This window comes from Phyllobates terribilis, unplaced genomic scaffold (genome assembly GCF_046119375.1).
Source record: "Phyllobates terribilis strain yellow unplaced genomic scaffold, ASM4611937v1 Scaffold_1__5_contigs__length_1240528914, whole genome shotgun sequence".
In the NCBI taxonomy this organism is placed as follows: Eukaryota; Metazoa; Chordata; class Amphibia; order Anura; family Dendrobatidae; genus Phyllobates; species Phyllobates terribilis.
In genome coordinates, this window is record NW_027362761.1 from 844705229 (window position 1) to 844719783 (window position 14555).

Genomic DNA, 14555 nt, shown 5'->3' on the forward strand with positions numbered 1-14555 from the left:
GGTGGTCAATCAGAATGATGTCGGAAGTACAGCCCAGTCAACAGAGCAGAGCGGAAAAGAAACTGCTGCTCTGTCTCTGATCAGGGGAAGTCATAGAATTGCTGGTAGGAGCGGTCAGAGACCGCTCTGTGCCGTCAGAGAACAGTTCGGAGCAAAACAGGCAGGTAGGTCTCAACCACTTGCCTGTTAGTGCTTGGGCTCTTTTTTTTTTTTTTTTGAAAAGTCCTGGATATCCCATCTAAAGTTTTTTTATTATAAGCTGTAAATATGGTGCAGACAACCTGTAGTTATCCAAGAGAGTAAAGAAAAACAGTAACTCTCTGGCAGCACTAAACGACATCTGATTGGTAAACATTTACTGATCGATGGTCATTTCATAGCCTATTGATACAAGCAGAGCACGGTAATGTGCGTACTATAATAGTTTGCTCAGTGCGCATAAGCCGCCATTTTTACAGGGCGTTTACACAGGATGATGCACCGCCAAGAACGATGATCTTTTGTGCTGCTCATCGGGTGATCAGTAGCCTGATTATCCTGCAAGCTTATCATGAATCAAGAGTTCTTGAGCACGCTCATTCTTTCAGTGTAAATGCATCTTAACGCTCCAAACTTGAGTGTTCGTGTATTACTATGTATTGCATTAATTTTTAGCACAGAGCAAAGAAGCCAATCATTATAAGGTAAAGTAAATCATTATTTACCATGTATAACATTTTACAGTAGAATAAATCAAGACTTTCAAAACTGCATCTTGTCCAGCTAAAACAATGCTAATGGAAAAAGAAATAAGTTCTGGCTCTTTGAGAAAGAGGAGGAAAAAATAAAAATGCATAAGTTAAAACTGGCTGAATCATTAAAGGGAATCTATCATCAGGTTTTTGCTATGAAATCTGAGAGCTACATGATGTAAGGGCAGAAACCCTGATTCTAGCGATGTATCACTTACTGGACTGCTTAGTGTCGTTTGTATAAAAACCCTGTTTTCTCTGCTGTAAACTTTGCAGTTCTCTGAATGCTGAGCTCTGTGTATAGCCCCACCACCCACACCACTGATTGGCAGCTTCCTGATTACCGTGTGCATTGTCAGCACGGCGCCAATCAGTGACTGGGGTGGAGTTATACAGATTTGCCAGACCAGCCTGCACATGACACCTAGTCCTCTACTGATAATCTCCTGCCCCCAATCTGGCTACCAAAAACTGATGCCAATCAGTTGTTTTCTTGGATTTAGTTTACATAGTCGATAGGGTTAAAAAAGACTCGGGATAATCTAGTCCAACCTATAATCCTACTATGTTGATAGAGAGGATGAACCCTAATGAAGCAAATGCTAAATGCTTTATTTTAGGTAAAAAATTCCTTCTGGACTCACATCTGACTTTATGACTAATTCACCTTCCAATTTCTATATTTATCTTCTATAAGACTGCAAGTGATTTCTTGACCATAGTAAAAAAAAACCATAAAAGTAGTTAAAAAAAATGTTCCCAAGTTCCATGTTTTTGTTCTAACAAAAAGTGCGTGTGAAATATGTGAAATCGAAGGAAAGGAGTCATGATGAAAACAATATAGCTTCCAATGAGAGGGGGCTAACAGATTTGTTTTCAAGGCAATTATACATGTGTGATCTATTTGTGGCATCTTCACACCAGTTTCCTAACAAAAGCCCTATTAGACTGTCACCCATGATCAGCTAAAGAGTATGAAGAGCCAATTCTGTAATGCCTTGTTGCTGCCAGTCTGTAGGATCTGAATAATGGCATAGTCACTGTGAACTGTCCTTTATATTTATGCTCATGCTTTCCAATGGAGAACAGTTATTACTTAATTTTGATAGAAAGAATGACAGAAGAAAGGATCTGGATGCCATTTATTATATTCCATTAGATGGAGGAACAAAGCAGACTATTTTATCTGATGTGCCTACACGGGATATGGGCCCTCCTTCCTCCGTTAGGAAATTTAACAATCCGTCCAACTCGATTTGGACAATGTAGTGTTTTTCAATAAAAAAAAAAGCTTTTCTGCCAGACTGTCACAATGGATAATTTTATTGGCCTCCTGCCCTGCAGGAAGCATGGCAGAGCCCAATGTGCTCAATATTTAATATGCCACAGCTGCCTTGCAATGTAATCTAGGAGAATACAAAATGCCAATGCACATTAGGGTGAAGGATTTTTTTTTTGTATTACGACTTTTTTTATTTCTTGGCAAGGCGTTGGCTAAAAGAAGATATTCATTTTTAAGACCTTTCAAAACTGCCACATATATGAGCAATTATTGGGTAGAGGGGGTGCAGCGGGCAGGCGAATTCTTCTTCATCTATCACGGAAGGTCAGCTTATCATTATGGATCGCTAAAGCTCATGTTGATGAGGCTGACCAGGGCAGAGATTAAATCATTCAGACTAAATGATAATGTAAAGTTTTATTTATTTAGTGTTCACTGTACTCGGATAAAATTTGTAAAACAGACTTCTTTTCCTTCAAGTAATCGCTTGCAATTGCAATGCCAGTTTCTTTGCAGAAAGATATTAAATCTTAATCTAATCTGGCAGCGACCCAGGCAACCTCAATTTGTTTTACACATAATTCTGGAGGCATTGCAGGCCAAACATATCAAGCTCTTCAATTTCAATATAAAACTCGAGTTACATGGACGGTTAAGTGGGAGGCAGCATTAACGGGAATGGGCAGAGCATTATGTACTTGGGACAGATTACAGAACCTAGTACTTGGCGCTGACAATTTGCTGGTTTTACCATATCATTATGCAACCAATTTTAACAGGTTAATCATTTTATTTTTCATGAGCAGATAAGAAATGTGTTATTAAAGTCAGATTTTCACCTTTTGAAAGTTTCATATAGTTCAGTATACTTGTAGATATAAATATTTTATTTGGTAATATTCCAACATTCATTTTTGTCCATTTGTATCGGAGATCCTAATAAGAGATCTTTTACAAGGTCTCTATAAACCATATTTAATTTACAAATACGGTGCAAGAAAAGTTGGGGCACTCAACACTTTTTATTAAATTATCACTTTATTGGGGTTTTCATAAACAGAGAAAGTGGAGGCAATAATGGCTGACACCTGTTTCACGTTAGAGTCACGCTTCCTCCGAGTGTAACTTTCATGAGAAACCGCTGTCAGCCATTATTGCCTCCACTTTCTCTGTTTATAGAAACCCCAATAAAGTGATAATTTAATGCAAAGTGTTGAATACCCCATCTTTTCATGCATCATATTTACGATTGGACTTTTTCATAGTGAGCACCCGGGGACGTTCTTTGCTGCAAGTCTATGATACCGGAAATAACTACTGCTTGATTGTGCAGGATGTGACTGGAAGAAGTTCCAGATCCCTGTTTTTCTGTATTATTGGACATATTCAATTTATACTACTAAGGTGTCTTCTCAAATACCGTAATTCAGGGCGTTTCTTCTGCACCCCCTACAACAGCACCCCCTGCTGGTGAGTAATAGAACATTTTAGAGTTTTAACACCTTCTAAGCATCGATCACAGCATGCTTTTATACATCTGAAGTAATTCATCAAGTGGATTTGTCAATGTAGACCATGGTAAAGCCCAACAGTAGCAGACACTGGTAATTGACTAAAATGATGAAAAATAGAGGGTTACGGTCACATGCATCCAATGTCCTGGCTTGAAGGTGGTGTGACCATAGCATCATGCTGACAGCCAGACCACAGCTAACAAGCTTAGGATATTTGTCCATCACATCACCAGTTATTGCATCCATGTGTGATGTAACGCTACAGCTATTGGCTCTTATAAGATGCAATGAAGGTAAGCAGCAATTTGATGCCTGTTAATAAACCGTTTTTAATTAGAGGTTGGATTTTTGCCTTTCTAATAAAACCAATAACATTCTCATTAAATCAGAGGATATGCAGTTAAGGGGTTATTCCAATGTTTCAAAGTCATCAGCTATCCATAGTATAGGTGATAACTCGCTAATCGTGGAGATGCAGCCGCTGGGAACCCTCAGATTCTGAAAACAGGACTCTGCTGAATCCCCATCAGAATGAAGTGTTGGCTGGACATATGAAACACCACTCCATTCACTCTCTATGGGACTGCCAGAAAAAGCAAAGTATAGTACTCCATTATCTCCATGTGCTCTATAGATAGCCTATTCAAGAGGTGAACACAGACAGAAGGGGGTCCCTGTGCAAAAACAATATATGGGCCCTTTGCAGTCCATTAAATCATCATAATGTAGCTCTTTATGTGACTGTGCCAGAACCTGCTTGCTGCTTTGGAGGTGGAAGTGGTCCTCCTTACCTCTTGCGCCCCAATGTCGCTCCACAGGTTGTGCTAGGGTGTTTTTATCTCTGGCCTATAGCATGGATGTGATTAATAACTTCTAAGCATGGGAATCTAATTCCGAAAATAGGAACCTCCTACTCAATATCAACAAGTTATTTAGCATTTATTGCAGGGCCAATCTAGGGGCTAGAAAAGAGCTGGCAAAATATGCCCCAGCCCAATCATGTATTCTGCAGAATTGAATTATATGACTGTAGTTTTTTGTTGCTCTGGTTGCCTAGATTTTAAAGGTGTCAAAGGGAAGGGGACAGGAGTAATATCTACTATTTCGCAGATTAGAAGACAATTAATGCATGCAATCACCCAAGATCAGTTTACTAGTCTGATCGTATTATCTCACAAGGCATGGCCCCCATCATCCACAGGCCAGCACTATATAGCAATGTTTTACTGCTACAAAGTTTAACTTTCTTCCAAGTTATTCTTAGGCAAATCTTTAAGCGATTCCAGCATGAAGTCATAATGTAGTTCATATTAGCTTTGCTGCCACGTGCAGCTTTTAACTCGGTCTCCAATCAATAGACTAGGTAGCTTGTTGGCCCTGGGATCAATATTAAGTGCATTCATGGCTTTGTCCTTGATTACAGAAAAGAAAAGCAATTCATGTTATGGCACTTAATGACAACAAAACAAGCTAAGTAATTCACCTGCGACACAGGTCCTTTCCTATAGAACTGCCCATAGCCCTGTAAATCAGGGATTACGGCTTCTCATTGTGTTCGTGTCACCAGGTCTGAATGCTGGGAGAGTCACAAGCAGACTGGAAAATCCGTATGGGAAGAAAAAGCCACAAGTGTATCTGGAAACGATTCCCCATTAATAATGAATATTAGGATCCACAGTGCTCAGTGCTAATTTCTATTATTACGTTACTTGTTTACATACATGCAAATATATATATATATATATATATATATAAAAATATATATATATATATATATATATATATACACTGTGTGCCGAATTATTAGGCAAAAGAGTATTTTGATCACATGATACTTTTTATACATGTTGTCCTACTCCAAGCTGAATAGGCTTGAAAGCCAACTACCAATTAAGTAAATCTGGTGATGTGCATCTCTGTAATGAGGAGGGGCATTGACTAATGATATCAACACCCTATATAAGGTTTGTTTAATTATTAGGCAACTTCCTTTCCTTTGGCAAAATCGGTCAGAAGAGAGATTTGACGGGCTCTGAAAAGTCCAATATTGTGAGATGTCTTGCAGAGGGATGCAGCAGTCTTGAAATTTCCAAACTTTTGAAGCGTGATCACCAAACAATCAAGCGTTTCATGGAAAATAGCCAACAGGGTCGCAAGAAGCGTGTTGGCCAAAAAGGCGCAAAATAACTGCCCATGAATTGAGGAAAATCAAGCGCGAAGCTGCCAAGATGCCATTCGCCACTAGTTTTGCCATATTTCAGAGCTGCAACGTTACTGGAGTATCAAAAACCACAAGGTGTGCGATACTCAGGGACATGGCCAAGGTAAGGAAGGCTGAAAACCGACCACCTTTGAACAAGAAACATAAGATAAAACATCAAGAATGGGCCAAGAAATATCTTAAGACTGATTTTTCAAAGGTTTTATGGACTGATGAAATGAGAGTGACTCTTGATGGGCCAGATGGATGGGCCAGAGGCTGGATCAGTAAAGGGCAGAGAGCTCTACTCCGACTCAGACGCCAGCAAGGTGGAGGTGGGGTACTGGTACGGGCTGGTATCATCAAAGATGAACTTGTGGGACCTTTTTGGGTTGAGGATGGAGTGAAGCTCAACTCCCAGACCTACTGCCAGTTTCTGGAAGACAACTTCTTCAAGCAGTGGTACAGGAAGAAGTTGGTATCGTTCAAGAAAAACATGATTTTCATGCAGGACAATGCTCCATCACATGCATCCAACTACTCCACAGCGTGGCTGGCCAGTAAAGGTCTAAAAGAAGAAAAAATAATGACATGGCCCCCTTGTTCACCTGATCTGAACCCCATAGAGAACCTGTGGTCCATCATAAAATGTGAGATCTACAGGGAGGGAAAACAGTACACCTCTCGGAACAGTGTCTGGGAGGCTGTGGTGGCTGCTGCACGCTATGTTGATCGAAAACAGATCAAGCAACTGACAGAATCTATGGATGGAAGGCTGTTGAGTGTCATCATAAACAAAGGTGGCTATATTGATCACTAATTTTTTTGGGTTTTGGTTTTGCATGTCAGAAATGTTTATTTCTAAATTTTGTGCACTGATATTGGTTTAACTGGTGAAAATAAACAAGTGAGATGGGATTATATTTGGTTTTTATTAAGTTGCCTAATAATTCGGCACAGTAATAGTTACCTGCACATACAGATATCCTCCTAAGATAGCCAAATATAAAAAAAAACACTCCAACTTCCAAAAATATTAAGCTTGAATATTTGAGTCTTTTGGGTTGATTGAGAACATAGTTGTTGATCAATAATAAAAATAATCCTCTAAAATACAACTTGCCTAATAATTCTGCGCACAGTGTGTGTATATATATATATATATATATATATATATATAATGACTATATTACTGGTATCCCTGTTTCTATAGTAACATGAAGGAATTATATTAAACTGATACATATATATATACATTTTTATTGGATTCCTATTACAGCTTGTTGCTTAGCAGTTACATACTAGGAGATAACTTTAGAGATAAGGAGTTCTGATTCACCCACACTATGGAAAGTGGTAGGGCATGTTAATTATCGCTCTCTACACCAGTGACGCTAATCTGATAGCCAAACATGTGACAGCTACACTACACCCAAGGTAAGGAACATTTTAGAAATTAAAACTGGAAATGATGCATGACGAGACCCAACTACGTGCTAAAAATGTGATAAATAAGGGATTTTTACATTGATTGTTTTCAAGGTAGATCATCCTGGGTGGCATTTGGAAGTAATATGTAATGATAATGAGTGAAAGTTTTCTTGGATGTGTGCACTATAATAAAACATAACACAGAGAAAGAGTAAGGCTATGTTCACTCGGCATATTTTTGCTGCGTTTTTGACAGTTTTTTTTCCCCGCACATTTTTCCCTATCCCGTCAAAGTGATTTCTGAAGTCTAATGCACATGTTGCTTATTTTTTTCTTGCAGATTTGAAGCAGTTTCACATCTGCATAATGTCAATTATTTCAGCATTTTTTTGGGGCTTTTATCCCACATTTTCATGAATGTTAAAAAATGCAGAAAAAAAATACACGCAAAAACAAGTATTTTAATGAATGGCAGAAAGCATTAAAAACACAGAAAAAACAACGCAAGCAAAAATGAGTAAAAAATGCAGCAAAAATGCAGATATTTTACACAGCATTTATCCTGCTAACATATCAGTATTTTCATCAGATTTTTCTGCTGCAAATACTGAACATGTGCACATACCCTAAGGAGGAAAAATTACAATCACATTCAAGTCTGATATCTGTTCTGCACTTGGATTTATTGTCATAATGAGAGCCCATCCAAATTTCAGGCTTCAGCAAAGCTTTATAGAGGGCAGCCATAGAGCACATATAGTATTCAATAGGGCGACCTCTTCCGAGCAGCTAAGGGGCCTAATTTTCTTGATTAAAGGAGTCTTGGATGGGAGCGATGGAAATTTTGCACCATTTGACTTTTACAAGATTCGTGAGAGGAACTCAGAAAAAGGCAAATAAGAGTTACCAACTCTCCCATCAGACCAGGAGTCTGCCAGACCAAACTCACTGATGGATTCTAAGTAGAGATGAGTGAACCCAAACTTAAAAGTTCGGGGTTAGTACCGAACAGTTTGTGCCCTGCACTATACGTCGAACACGGACTTCTCCCGGTAGTCTATTGCAATGTTCGGCATTCCGAGGGACGTCTGTTGCAGAGAAAGAGAATTTTCCAGCTCAAAAGTTCGGATCCCCATTATTTTCAATGAGGTTTGGATTCTGGTTCAAATTCGGGTACAGTTCTGGTACCTTAACCAAACTTTGGAATAAAGTTCAGGTCAGTTACCAAAACCCAAACATCCGCAGATCCCTAGTAACTAAGTTAACTCACTCTGCAGCCAGCAATAGACAATGCGTTACAGAGGCTTTAGAAGGCAAACAATGCCAAATTTTTTATGAAACTCAATTGTAAAAATTTTTTTTTAGTCCCAAAGACATGTATATCTTTAAGTAAAAAACAATGTCTCCTAAAGTAGACAACACCTTTAAGTGTTGAAATAGAGGGTCAAAGCAATAATACTCATAAGCTGCCTCTTTGCAGAAGTAGCTCCGAGTTCTGTTCAGAGATTCCCAGGTAAGTTGCTGAGCACTTATATATTTTACATGCTTTACCTGTACTTTAACTGTTGCTTAAAGTGTTAATCCTATCTCAGAAATACATGGAATAAAAATATGATAAATGGAACTCCATAGAAATGGATAAAGCCACACTTGCACGGCCCCATCTCTCTGAGTCGGGGGGTCCCAGAGTTGAAACATGCAGCTGTATGCCATAAATGTCTGAGATGGGACAACCCCATTATGGTCAGGTTTCAGACACTGAGTTAGAGACTTGCGCAATTAAAGATAAGCATTAAGTGCCCAAAAATACACTAAATTAGCAAAAAGCAGATGTCAAGTCTGAGAAACTGATGATACTTCTGTAGGTTTGCCTGAAGTGCTATAGGAAACCAGAAATAACACGATAAAGTACAATAACTTATTCCAACTTACCAATTCAGCACTACTACATCTGTGCTTTACTCTAGAGCAAACTCGTGCATTCTCCCTCCTCGTTGCTAGTTTAATTACATATGATTTATGAAGATTGATTATGATCATCCAACAAATAATGCTATATTGCATTTAGTTCCAGCAGAGTTTAAATTAAATACATTGATTATGAGTTGCTCATTTCATAAAATTATGCATTGAACTTCTGCTGCACAGACGGGGAGCAGTGTGTATTTTACAGGGTGACGTTTGATGGAATTACATTTATTCCTTCTGCAAACGCATGACAAGTGTAAAATCTTGATGATCTTTAATTATGAGAAAAGTGGATGTATTCTGCAATCATATTCCAAAGGTTGATACACTCCAGAGAAAAGCTATTTTTATTCCTTTGACATTTGAACACATATTTAATTAAGTAAAATAGAAGCTTCTTATTTTAAGATAGCAGGAGAGAGAATCTCAGTCGCTCCCATGAGAACTGAAGGGAGGCATGCCAGTGACAATCAGATCCGCTGCCGGCACTATTCCTGCAGCACATAGATCTGTTTATGACCAGGATAGCTCCTTGTCGTAGGGTTATTTATCAGCAGCAATAACTAGGTTCAAATATGTTTACGCTCATTGTTAATTATTTCTACTTTATCTGCGGGTGGAAGGAAGCTATAAAAATATTTATGGGCAGTGAGAAATTAGACTTTCTGTAGAAAATGCCTCAGTGGCATTCGGGGGATGCCAGGTTCTCCATTATTGTAAGGTGGATGTGAGATGTTCGAAACTGAGAATATTCTGTACTTATTAAAGAAAAGTTTACTTTTGGATGAAAGCAATAGAGATACAAAGCTTAGCCTGGATTGTTTTGTAGTAGGTTCATAGTTGATATCTAATATTTAGCAATTTGATAGAAGTAGCTCTGCTTTATGCGTAACATGCCTTGTCAATGAATGCATTATTAAGAGGGAAAAATTAAATATTATTTAATTAGATTCTATGTATAGGTCCCATTGTAAGAATGGTCCTAGTATAGGTTGTTTATTTCCCTTTTTCATTGTGCAGTTTAAATCTGTTCCATAGTAGAAAACCAAAGGCTTATGGCTCCTTTCCATCCATTGAATTTACCAACATGACTACTTTGGTTTATTTAAAAGTATCTGTCAAGTTTCAGATATTTTTATTTTAGTACAGTGATGTAGAGAGCAGCAGCTTTCTCCTTTGCCATCATGTTATACACAGCACTGCTGTTCAGTGTTCTCCTGATGGTGAATTAATGAAAATTAAAAGAAACTAAGGTCAGAGAGGCCTTTAGCTGCTTGGCCATTACCTTGGGTGTCTTTGTGACCTTGCAGACTTTTATATGCCTTGCTCCTGGAGTGATCTTTGTTTTTCAACAACTCCTGGAGACAGTAATAATTGTTTTGAATCCCCTCCATGTGAACACAATGTGTCTAAGGCTGGTGCCCACGATGCGTTTTTGGTGCGTATTTTGGTGCATATTTGCAGCACGTAAATGCTCCAGAAATGCATTGCATACCTTATCCCATGACTTCCTATGACATTCTGCAAGTTCTGTGCACATGGTCCGTATTTTTTCTGCGCAGATTTTACTCGCAGAAAAAATACGGACATGACCAATTCTTGTACGTTTCTGCATGCGCATTTGCCTATACAATGCATTGGAAAAACGCATGGCAAATACGCATGCAAATACGTGTCAAATACGCGTCAAAAACGCATGTAAATACCGCATGCGTTTTTCGGCCAAGGAGATGCAGAAATGCTCAGGAAAATTTCTGCTTCATTTCTGCATCGTGGGCACTAAGCCGCTCTGTGGTTTAGTCTAGTCCAAACTCTTTACAGATGGTTTTGTAACCTTTTCCAGCCTGATGAGCATGAACAAGTCTTCTGAGGTCCTCAGAATTCTCCTTTGTTTGTGCCATAGTACACTTACACAACCATATGCTGTGAAGGACAGATTTTGATAGATCCCTGTTTTTTAAATAAAACTGGTCACTTACTCACACTTGAATATCATCACATTGATTGAAAATGTCAGACTCAAATGTCACCTTCAAATTATCTGCTATTTCTAATGGTTCACATACTTTTGCAGCTCACAGTCATGCAATATTTGATCATTTTCCTAAAAAAAAGAAAAGAATGACAAAGTCTAATATTGTTGAGTCTTTTGTTTTATTTTCTTCTCTTTATCTAGTTTTAGGACTTATGTGAATACCTGATGGCATTTTAACTTAAGTTTATGCAGAAACATGAAGGGTTTAGAAACTTTCAAGCACCACTAAAAATGCTGGTATTCCTTCACGAAGAAACAGTACTGCATCATATTTTATTTGAACTTACCATTCCATCCTTCTATTATTCCTCCTAGAAATCCATGAATAAATTGACAACTCGGTGTTACCCTTATCCCTTTCATAGGGGTGTGCCTTTAGTAGTCTGGAAGTGGCAGCACTGATTGGACAGTGATAAACTTTGTGGGAATACACCCCCAACTGGTAACAATTAAAGGTCAATTTCTTCAGGTATTTCAAGGAGGAATAACAGAGGATTGATACAAGATGATGCAGAATTGTTTTATTATTGAAGATATCATTATTTCCTAAACTATATTTACTTAGAACGTATGCAAAATCTTTAATAGGGCAGGCTACCTACAAAGTTTCATTTATAATGCTAGAGTCTTCTTACATGATAAAAGGGCACTTGACTCTCAGTCACAAGGACCTTGATGCAATTGATACATTTGTATTTCCATAATTTCACTTCTAAGAATGGGGTAATGGTAGGGGTCATTCAGACTATTCCAAACCATTATTTTATTTATAAAATAGTTTTTATTCCTATGAGTTTTTACGTGGTGAGGTCCATTTTAGTGCATCGGCCATCACACTCTTATCTATTATAAGGTGGTCTATTGCATTTTGCAACAGCATTCCTTTCCTTTTTTTTTTTTTCTATAAATCAAGTTGCATGTTGCCAGCGCTCTCTGAATAACAATGTGGGGTATCTTTTTCCCACAAACCTCTCTAGCCATGTCATTTATAAAGCCCAATACAGATGCTTGTTTGAAGCTAATTTTGTTGAGCTTGCCAAGAGAAATTGCTATTGACTGCTTCCATTAGGAAACTATTGACCCTTTTCAAGGAAGGGAAAACCAGAAGATGCATACATATTTCATCTTTTCAACGTCAAGCTGTAAAAGGCAAAGGGAAGGATACGGTTTATTTAGATTGAAATTAAAATATTGCAGGCTACATTACCTAAAGTTAATTGCTTAATCAATTTAAGAGAACAACTGCTCTCGAGTTTAGGAACTGTGGTTTGATGCCCAGATGACACTAACATATTCACGTGAGAATTGTAACTACACTGCATATTCTTTTCTTGATTAAATACCAAGTCAAATGCGCTATTTTCCCCCCAATGAATCTTATTGCTCTCTGCCAAATGAGCATAAATGTATGCAGTAAACAGAGCAGCATAAGTCGAGATAAAAGCTCTCGATAAAATACGGAATGTAGTCTGTGAAAACAACACTATCATCTCCTCAATATTTTTATTCCATCACGCTCATAGCATTTGCATACTTAGCAGGACTGTATAGAGATTGCGATCACTCTCATTAGTGCATATCCATAATAGGGCTCCAAATCTAGGCTTTCTATCATGAACACACAAGAGGCAATTTAATAGAAAGCCAGTTAAACATTTAGCACATTTTTGGAGTGTAAAGGTACCAGACGATCTCCAATAGTTGTAGGCCAACTGTGATAGTCACTTCCCCGAGGTACACATCCATGCTCGGTTCAACATGTGTTCTGTCCAAGGGAGATTGAGACCCAGACGTCTCTATGGGTGACATCTTCTCTTAGAACAAAGTTTCATGCATTGAAATGTAATATACCTGATCTTTTTTTCCTCCTGATATAATCTTTCTTTTAGGAGATTAGGGCAGCCCTTAACATAGTCAGCCAATCCCATTGAAATTTTGCTTTAGCATGTATGGCCATCTTAATAAGAAACTAGTCTACTTAGAGAAAACACAGAGGGAGAACATACAAACTTGCGAATCTCGACCTCGGTCAAATTCCAATATAGGACCTTAGTCCAGCAAGACAAGACGGCTAACTTCAAGTTGTTCTGTATGAAAACAAAAATCTATAATTTCATGGTATATATCTATAATAGATATACTATTTATGCAATTCATACTAGTATAGAAATGTATTCATCATTATATGTTATAAGAACTAATGGCACAGAATTCCAAAGAACATCAAAGACAAATACGCTGATCAGATCACTGCCCCGGTCTTGCTGGCCTCTTTCTTTAGTATATTCAATATTTAGACTATGTAGATTGATCTTGTACATCCTGGTTAGGGCAGTGAAATGATGCCCTCTCACTAGCAGATGACATTAATTAGCTCATCTACTGTAGATCAGAAGTATAGCTCATTTTATATATGTAAGCTTACATGAAAAATCAAATCTATATTAACACAAATGTAATGCAAGATTTCTTCAAATATATTGTTTTTTTCTATCATTAGAAAATTCTTAAACATTATTTGGTAACATCTGTATTGAATGTTAATAGATTAAGCACATGTAAATGGCTGATTTGGCAGCAGAGTAGCCCAGTAGATTGCATAGCTACCTTGTAACTTTTGAACCATATGATCAGTTTTTAGCTGTTCAAATACTTAGGATTTTGTTCAGCTGGGTTAAATCCAGTCAATTCTCCCTGGTTTTCTCAAAAAGGTTGCTAAGATAACAGCTGGTTTGCAGAAGATCCAGATTCCCCATTAAATTCTGATCAGTGCCTCCAGCCCCTGCTGTTAGTGTTGTCTCTCAAGACGCAAGAAGCAAAATGATGATGATATCATTGCCATGCCTGCATTGGCCTGCTGGAATTGGAAGCCGGGCAATGAAGTCCAGGTCTTTTACAACCCCCTCTATTGAGGGGTACAAAAGACCAAGATATGTACGAAGGAATCCAGACATAGGCTGCCAAACAGAAAACTCGAGGACAAGGCTGGATGGTGGAAGGGAAAATGGTGCTGCACATGGGATGAAAGAAAAGGAGAAAGATGTGCTGGACTCTGGGACAATGGGGGTTATACTTAAGGAAGGACACTGTGGTTTTTATTAGATGCGACACTGTGGCTTATATTAATTGGGGAACTATAGCTTATACTAGATGGGGCACTGCAGCTTATACTACATGGGGCTTTGTGGTTTATACTAGAAGGGGCACTGTGGCTTATATGACTGTAGATAGGGCACTGTGGCTTATATTAATTGGGGCACTATGGCTTCTACTAGATGGGCCACTGTGGCTTATCTTATACTACATGGGGCTTTGTGGTTTATACTAGAAAGGGCACTGGGGCTTATACGACTGTAGATGGGGCACTGTGGCTTATACGACTAGATGGGGCACT

The 14555-nt window shown here is 38.3% G+C and overlaps 1 protein-coding gene across 2 annotated transcripts in view; it reads right to left on the reverse strand.

Moving 5' to 3' along the window:
* The window catches only part of UNC5C (unc-5 netrin receptor C), a 518170-nt gene that overhangs the window by 242912 nt on the left and 260703 nt on the right, over positions 1-14555 (reverse strand). The window lies entirely within an intron of this gene.